The 9,030-nt window shown below is 54.3% G+C and overlaps 1 long non-coding RNA gene across 1 annotated transcript in view; it reads right to left on the bottom strand.

The window, feature by feature from the left end:
* Positions 1-7,159: 7,159 nt before the first annotated feature.
* The window catches only part of LOC107182154, a 6,206-nt gene continuing 4,335 nt past the window's right edge, over positions 7,160-9,030 (bottom strand). The window contains exon 3 of the long non-coding RNA XR_001512881.1: positions 7,160-7,257. This is a non-coding gene — a long non-coding RNA (uncharacterized LOC107182154). The remainder of the gene's footprint in view (positions 7,258-9,030) is intronic.

Below are 9,030 nucleotides of genomic sequence, written 5' to 3' on the forward strand. Positions count from 1 at the left end.
ATAACTCCAGCTCTGAGATCCTGGCTGGATGAAAGCATGTTTCTGGGGTTTTGTTTAGCTTCTATATTTGTTACAATGTTTCAAACTGCAGGCTCAGAGGCCGGCAAGGCAGGTGGGGAACGTTGGTTTCCTCCATCACTGAAGCAAGCAAACCTCATATTAGTTTCAAGCTGCCTGGCTGCCGGCTGCCATCTTGGCTGACAGTTAATTTGCATATCTTGCTGATTAGCCAATGGGAAGGGTAGCGGTCGTACGCCAATTACCACGTTTCTCTTTTATTAGATAGGATATATATATTTCAGACAGGAAGGGAGAGAGATACACAGAAACATCCATGATGAGAGAGAATCATTGATGGACTGCCTACTGTATGCCCCACACTGGGGATCAAGCCCACAACCCAGGCATATGCCCTGACCAGAATTGAACCATGACCTCCTGGATCATAGGTCAATGCTCAAGCACTGAGCCACGCCAGCCAGGCTCCCCCACGTGTTTTTCTTGATAAAACTAGAAGCCCGGTGCACAAATTTGTGCACCAGTGGGGTTCCTCGGCCTGGACAGCAATCAGGTTGATTGGGGCCACAGGAGGTTGGCCAGCAGTAGGAGGGGCCACAGGAGGTTGGCCATCCTGATTGAGGTCATTGGGCCAGCCAGTTGGGTGCCGGGAGGGGCTGTGGGAGGTTGGCTGTGGGAGCGCACTGACCACCAGGGGGCAGCTCCTGCATTGAGCGTCTGTCCCCTGGTGGTCAGTGCACATCATAGCGATCTGTTGATTGGTTGCTTAGGCTTTTATATATATAGATAAGGAGGTTGGTGGGAAAGCAGATTCCCAAGGGCTTACCCTGGCCCAGACCCAGCAGCTTTTGAAAACTTAGTGTCCTTTGGGCCTTCTCTTGTTTCTGCCACCAAAGAACTGAGCTTTCAGTGTTACAGAGACCCTATGAAAATCTTATTCTTTTTATTTTATGTTATTTCTTGACTAGAGGCCTGGTGCATGTGGGGTCCCTCAGCCTGGCCTGCGCCCTCTCGAAATCCGGGACCCTTTGGGGGAGTCAAATTGCCAGTTTCAGCCTGAGCCCCATGAAACCAGCAGTCCAACATCCCCAGAGGAGTGTAGTAGTGCTCGAAGCAGCAGGCGGCTGAGGAGGAGCCTGTGCCGCTCTATTCATCCCAGCCCACTCAGCGGCGCTCCTGCTGTGGGAGTTCACTGACCTGTGTTGGTTGTCTGCCCCCTGGTGGTCAGTGCATGTCATAGCAACCGGTTGGTCATTCGGTCACATAGGCTTTTATATATATAGAGAGAGGATGGAGGAGAGAGAGAAACATCAATTTTTATTGTTCCACTTATTTACGCATTCATTGATTGTTGTATGTGCCCTGACCTGGGATTGAACCTGAAACCTTGATGTTGGAGATGACACTCTAACCAACTGAATTACCCAGCCAGGGGCAAAAACCTTACTCTTAAGGGGGCATCTCTGGATGGGCTTAAGGGGGGTCTCTGAGTCCCCCTACTCTTGATTTTAAAATGTGTATCCATATGTGCATTTTCCTGGGGGAGAGTCTATCACTCTCACTAGGTTCATTAATTCACTCATTCAACAGACTAACACTCTCCAGCCTTGGCTGCCTGGTTCTGCTGCATTGATGAGAAAAGGGAAAAACCAAAAAACAGCAAAGGGCCTTTCTCTTGGGGGCGGGGAGAAGATACGTACATACTAATTTTTTTTTTAATTGACGACCCTTAAGTTAACTTTTCAGAAAGGCCTGAGAACCTAAAAGGGATAAAGGCCCTGCAAGATGCAATGGCTCTGAAGGTGTGCATCAGGATCCTCAGGGCAGTTTATAAAAATGCAGATTCCAGGGCTTTGAGCTCCTGACAGGGGAGCATGGGGAGGGGCCCAGGAATCTGAACTTTTGGCAAGTCCCTCTGTGAGAAGCCAGGAGCCAGGGATCTTGCCTGAAGCTCCTTCCGCTCCCCCATCTTCTCAGGTGGGGAGCCTTTAACAGATCTTGCCAAATCTAACCCTGTCATTGTCCCTGTGAACTTGGCTCTGCCTGGCTCCTCTCTCAACCAGCCCCCCCCCCTCCCCCTTCAGGCAGGGAGTTCTTCACTGGGCAGCTAAGGGCTTGAGCAATTCCCTTGGTCCCGCAGTGAATTCCTTCCAGGGTCTGAGGATAGGACAGGGCCTGGAGGGCACCAAGGAACTTGCCTCCAGCAAGCCAATGGTGTGATGGTGTGGAGCAGGTGTCAGGGAGGAGTCAAAGCTACAGAACATAAGTGGGACCTGCTGGCATGGCTCAGTGGTTGAGCGTCAACCTATGAACCAGAAGGTCACGGTTTGATTCCTGGTCTGGGCACATGCCTGGGTTGCGGGCTCAGTCCACGGTATGGCGCGTGCAGAAGGCAGCCCATCAATGATTCTCTCTGATCATTGATGTTTTTATCTCTCTCTCCCTCTCCCTCTCCCTTCTTTTCTGAAATAAAATGTATATATATTTTTTAAAGGAAAAGAATGAACACATTATATATTTTAAAAAAAAGAATATAGGTGGGGGCCCACCTGGGACCTGCAGAAGCCTCAGCTCAGCACAGAGCTGTCACCTAGGACCCCTTCCCCACACCCCAAGTGGGCCATAGACAGGGGCGCATGAGGGGTCTTGTTAGTCCCCTTGCTTTTGCCCACTTCACAACTCTGCCTGGAAATCCTTTCCTTACTCACCCCGCCACCCCTCCTCCCCCCGCCATTACCTTTCCCTGCATGGGGCCCTAATGTGGGGGCTGAGCCAGACTCAGGGGTGTTCTGGGCAGCACTGTTGTGGGGAAGGAAGTCATTAGATGGCCACTGGGAGGGGGTGTTTAAATAACCCAGGGTGAATCCACACCAGGAAAGGCCCCGCCCCGAGAAGAATGGGAAGGGATGCGGAGTGCTGCTGAGACACACAGAGGGGCAGGTGCCAAGTGCAAGGGTAAGGGAGAGAATGAACATGCATGTGTACGTGCACAGAAAACTTCTGGAAGGATCCACGAGAAACTTAGCCACGAGTCCCCTCAGGAGGGACAAGGGAGAAATCTAGCATTTGGACTTAAAGAAATTTTTTTTTTGTATGTCCTTGAATTGCTTTTTCAATGTCTTTTTCCAGTTACTATTAAAAACTCGTGTAAGAGTGACCAAAGTCTGTCATTCCCTTCCAGAGCCTTCCTTCTAGCCCCTTCCCTGTCCCCCAACTTCTTGCCCCACCACACTCTATGGTTCTAACCTCCTTTCTCGTTGGAAGAGGACTGGGGGATTCTGGCGGATAAGGATCACGGAAGATGTGAAATTTGGGGGGAAGAGAACCATGCTGAGGAAGGTAGCCAGTCTACTGTTCAGCTGCTGAGAGTCTAACAGCCATAAAGATACAAACAAGTACAAAGCCCACGTGATGAGTCTGGAAAGAAGAGCTGCACCAGGGTCCAGAGATGGGGAGCAGGGGAGCAGCCTGGGGAGACCTGGGTTGGAGTCCTCGCCCAGTCCCTTTCAGCTGTGTGAACGTGGGAAAATCCTTTTCCCTCTCGAGCCTCCGTTTCCCTCATCTGGGAAATGGGCGCAACTGTAGCATCCCCCTCAGAGGGTGAGCTCCCGTATATTAAGCGATTGCCCCCCAGGAGTTAGTGAGGGCTCAACAAATGGAGGGGGCGGGTGTGCACATCTGTAGCTGGAGGCTCAATGCTAATGGGACTGAGGGGTATAAGCAAAAACTCTAAACTGTCTCCAAACCCTGGACTTCTCCCAACTTCCAAATCTCCTTCCCCACACCCCCTAGGTCCACTTAGGGGAGGGGACCAGGCCAGGAGCCTCCAGGTGAGCAGGCTTGCAGCTCAGCTGCTGAGTAACAGCCATGGCCTTGACGATGTTAATGCCACTTCTCATTGATTGAGGGTGATTCTGTGCCAAGCAACAGGGTGTGTGCCTGACATGCCTCAGCTGATGGATTGTCCCCGAGGACCACCCCTGTACCCTGTGGTGAAGCAGACCTGCCAGCTGGGAGGAAGCTCTTATGTTCCAGGGAAAGGCACTGAGGTCCTGGGAGGTCTGTGCCCGATGGGCTGGTTCCCAGGTCAGCCTGCTGGAGTCCTGGACCCCCACCCCCTCTACCCTCCCAGGCCCCTGCTGACTCAGCTGGGTCCCCACCCAGGAGCTTCAGGAGAGTTAGCAGGTTTAGGGAGGAATTTGTGTTGTGCCTCACGGTCCCTCCTCCCTCATCCTCTACAAGCTGGGCTCCGAGAGCTGGTGCGGCTGCGTGTGCATGCACATGTGTATACACGTGTGCACACCACTGGTCTCGGGCAGGAGGATGGGGTGGGAGCTGCGTTCTGGCCCTGTGCATCCTCCTCTGGGCAGATGGGATTTGTTTGGTTCTCCTCTTATGCCAAGTGACTCATCCCTCTGCCATGTGGGATGGGGGTTCAGGGAGGGTGTTTGCTTTCCTGGCATTTGCTTGATGGTTAACCTCACAGAGGTGGCACCTACAGGGCCATTGGGTTTCCTGGTGACCAGGCCACCCTCGGCCCCTTAACCCCGTCCCCTCTCTGTAGCTGGGCCAGGCTGTGGCTCCCAGGAGGCCACTTTCCTGAAAGGTCAGGAAATACTCTCATTGTTTGCTGTCGCTGTTTCCCCAGCAGCTGGAGAGCTGCTTGTTCACTCGCTGGCTTGGGGTGTTTCTATGAACCAGTTTGAAACAAGAAGGGCAGCATTCCCCCAGCCCCAGAGAGAGCGGAGTGTGTAGGACCCAGCAGCCTGTTCCTTGCCCTGTGAGCCTTGTCCTCCCAGGGCGAGGCCCAGCCCAGCCTCCAGCAGGTAGTCATTCTCTCATCTCCAACTGTTCAGGCCCCCCCCCACCCGCAGCCCCCCAACACACACACACACAACTGAGGAGCATTTACAGATGCAGATTCTAGGGCCCCCTCTGAGATTATGGTGGGTTTAGGTAGATCCCAGGGATCTGCATATTAACAAGCACCTACGCCCACCCCCACGCTAACGCTAATGCAGGCGGTTTCTGGGCCGCCCTGAGAGGCCCAGCTGTGAACCGGAAGGGAGGCAGCACAGCTCAGGCCTGGTCCACACCCCCTGAGAAGAGCTCACAGGCTACAGCTTGAAGCCAACCTGGGTTTGAATCCTGGCTTCCACTCATCAAACTGTGTGGCCTTGGGTAGGTGGCTGAACCTCTCTGAGCCGTGGTGTCCCTATTTCTAAAACGGGGAAGAGCCAGTGCGCCTGGCACTGAGGCCCCCCTCTTCCTCTCTCTTCCCTCACCTACCAAAGGGACAGAAGGGGGCTGGCCTAGCTTCTCTGTGTTTTGTAACACATATTTACTTTTCCAGCAGAACAATGCAAGGGATGGAAAATCATGCTGGCCCGTCAGCAAGATGGGCTGAGTCACACTCGGTCCTGAGGGCCTATTGAGCTCCCCACAGCCCAGGCTGGGCCAGAGGGAGGCTGGGCCCTGGCAACCGGGGCAGGAGAGGGTCCACGATGAGTCACCTTCTGCCTGCCTCTGAGTCATTCCCCAAGAATGGCCCTCCTGGGTGGGGGCCCCTGCCAGGCAGCCACACCCTGCTGCCCCCACAGGGAGCCGCTGCTCAATGACCCCCTGCCAGCCCTCCCTGGGTGCAGACGTGCACCTGTCAGCTGCGTCTGTTATCAGAATATTGAAACAGCTCCCCACCGGTGGTTAAATAGCAACTGCTTTGAGCCTCGGATGCTCCGGGCCACCCTGGCCCGTCCCGCAGGACCCAGCCCCCCCAATTAGCTCTCATCTCAGCAGGGGGCCTCTCCAGCCCGGCCTCACCCACAGGGCAGCACCCACTCAGACCCAGCCATACGACCCCACCCGGCCATCTCGAAGGTCTAGGCCTCAGTGTGCACCCTGGGCCGCTTTCCGGCACAATCTGTCCCACATCTCTGGACACCTCGTTTCCAGCCCGTCCCTGGGCCTCTCGGACCAGGCTGGGAGTGCCGCCCAGCAAAGAGGTCATGCAGTCAGGGCAGAGAGTGGATGGAGCTGGGTGGGGCCAGACCGGCTCTGCCAGGCCTGGGATCCCCGCAGGACAGGCTGCCCAACCCCAAAACTCCCGTCCTCCCCTCAACGCCTAAGCCTACTTCCTCCCAAGCCTACTTCCTCCCACCCGCTTGCCTCACAGGGCCCTGCAGGGCTCACGTCTGCCAGACCGGTAGGGCTGCATTTCTGGGGCCAGTGTCCTGGACGTGACAGCCCCTGGGGATCCCAGGTCAGGAGGTTAGGATTCCATTCCTCTGTGAGGCTGGGGGCCTGAGTGATGGACAGACCAGGTGCCAAGGGGCAAAACAGAATAAAATCGGGTTTTACCTTTAGGCCAACCTAGGTTTGAATCCTGGCTCAGCCATGCATCCAACTGTGTGACCTTAGGCAGGTGGCTTAACCGCTCTAAAATTCAGTTTCTCCTTCTGTCACATGAAGAAGAATCAAGGAGCTTAGAGGTCAAGCCCCAGATCCTCTATTTCCAAGCTGTGTCACCCTGGGGAAATGTCTTTACCTCTCTGAACCTCGGTTTCTCCATCTGTAAAATGGGGGCACTGGAGCCTGCTCCGTGGGATCTTAAAAGGGTTCAGTGACTTCAACCACTTTTGTTGAACATTTACTATGTGCCAGGCCCTGTGCTAAGTGCTGGTCTTGGGGGGTTGGTGTGTTTTCCAGCTGTATTGAGGTGTGAAGGACATACAACAAAGTGCCTGTAAAGTGTGCCGACTGATAAGTTTTGACGTAAACACCCCAAAATGAAGCCATCACCACCACGGAGATGATGAGCTGCCCTCTTCCTCTCCCATTTTTCAGACACGGAAACTGACGCTCCAAACATTCCCTGCCTGCCCAAGGTGGCCACGAGGAGACTCGGAATTTAAACCCTGCAGCCAGAGCCAGCACCCTGTCCCCACCTTCACCGCCATTCAGCAGGGTGCTTGGCACAGAGTAGGTACTCAATGTCATTGCTAAATAAATGAACGAGAGGGTCAGTGTACAGGGCGGTTACAGGGAAGGTCCCCAGAGGAGAACAAACCAAGGGTTAGTAGATCCTGAGTCAGAACTAAGGTAGAAGAGAAAGGGTTCACTCATTAAAAATTTATTGAGCACCTGCTATGTGACAAGTCCTGTGCTAGGCACTCAGGATATAGGTCCAGCACAGCAGACACAGGTTCCTGCCCTCGGAGAGCTGGCCGCAGAGGACCAGGGCTGGGGGAGGGATGGGGGGACAGTATAAGTTTGAGGCCACTTGTGGGTGGAAGATGACATCTGTCACCAGGTCCCCAGTTACAGAGCACCCCAGGCAGACAAAGTCATGGAGCAGGGTCCCCGGGACCCTGTGAGGAAAGCCCCCAGACTACAGGCTGAGGGCGGTTGGAGCCCTGGTTAGGAAGGAGGGATCCCCACTTAACCTCACCATCCTCCCTCCTGCACATCACTGACATTTCCATGGGAATTAGGGCAGGATCTCCACCTCTTGTCCTCACAGTGTCTTCTATACATTTACTTATCCATTTATGAAGCACCTACTGTATGCCCTGCCCTGGGGATACAGCTGCTAACAAGATACAGCCCAGTCTGGGAAGGGAAAGGGAGAAAAATGCAAGCAGACAACCACATTTTTCAGAAATGAAATAACCTACGTGTCCATCAATGGGGGAGTGGCTGATACATAATGCACCTGTCATAGTCTGGAAGGGTAGACGGGGTCAGGCATGTGACGGGTGTATAGGCGTCTCAAGGAAGGAAGCCTGGGTATATAAGTGAAAAAAGGAAGTCGCCACCACTGGGTGTTGTACTGTTGCCAACTGTGATTAAAATAGAGCTGCCTCCATATCTCGATGACTTTGTCCTCCCATCCGCCTGCCTCGGTCTGGGTCTGCCTGGCCCTTTGTCCGCTCTATCTGCTGAGATGAAACATTCCTGCCCAGGACCCAGGGAGCCAAACCTCCATGCGCTGCCTTCCCAGGCCACTCGCAGGTCACCGGCTCAAGGCTTAATCCCTCGCCCAGGCCCAGACCTCCAGGACTGATGAGTCAACACAAGCCAGCTCTGAACAAACACCCCCTCTTCCTGGCCCGGGGTCCCTCTTCCACCCCCGCCCGGCCCAGTCCATCCTGTTCCCCAGGAAGCACCCATCCTCTGCTGGTCTGGGCGACTCCGGAGCAGCCCTGTCCCCTGGGACTTCCTGCCGTGACCGGAATATTCCACCCATACCTGGGAGGCATTAGCGGCCTGTGGCCACTGAGCACTTGAAGTGTGGCTGGTGCAACTAAATTTTTAATGTTACTGTTTATGTTGTATTTGCTAGTATTTATATAAATATATGATACATTCATATTCATTTAATTAATTTAAATGGCCAACATGTGACTAGTTGCTATTTCACTGGGAGGATCCAGAGAGTCAGCCTGGGTACAGGCATGAAGAAGTGGACATCCTGGGACCCTGGCCTCTGCCCCAGGTAGAGTCAGCCTGGGGGGCTGGTTGGACAGCTGGGGCCTCAGGGACTGACTGGGGGTGTCCCTTGGGGTCTGCTCTATTGATGGGGCTGAACATAGCTTTGGGTGCCTGTGGCCACCCCTCCACCTGCCTAACCCTTGGTCTGACTCCTGCTGGATGGGCAGCGTCGTGATGTGAGCTGACCTCTTCCTGTTAGAGCCCAGCTCCAGCACCGTGTCCAACCTGCTTCACTCTCCCAGACCTCTGACTATTACATCACAGCCCTGCCCCTCCTCTGCTGGTTCCCATCTCTGTTCCCCACTCCAAGCAGCTTCCAGAGGGCTTGACCCAGGATGGCGGGTTGTTGTCACATCTAATCTGCTAAAAGGCAACAGTGACACATCCCCCTTCCAACCAGGGGGACTCAGAGTCTACAGCTGCCCTGGCCCAGTTCCCCCTAATGAGCTTGGGTACAAAGACTTTGCTTTTGAAGTAACCCCAGGGCGCAGGATCAGGGCATAAGGAAGAGCTGGCGGGCGG

This window comes from Myotis davidii, unplaced genomic scaffold (assembly GCF_000327345.1).
Source record: "Myotis davidii unplaced genomic scaffold, ASM32734v1 scaffold555, whole genome shotgun sequence".
NCBI classification, from domain to species: Eukaryota; Metazoa; Chordata; class Mammalia; order Chiroptera; family Vespertilionidae; genus Myotis; species Myotis davidii.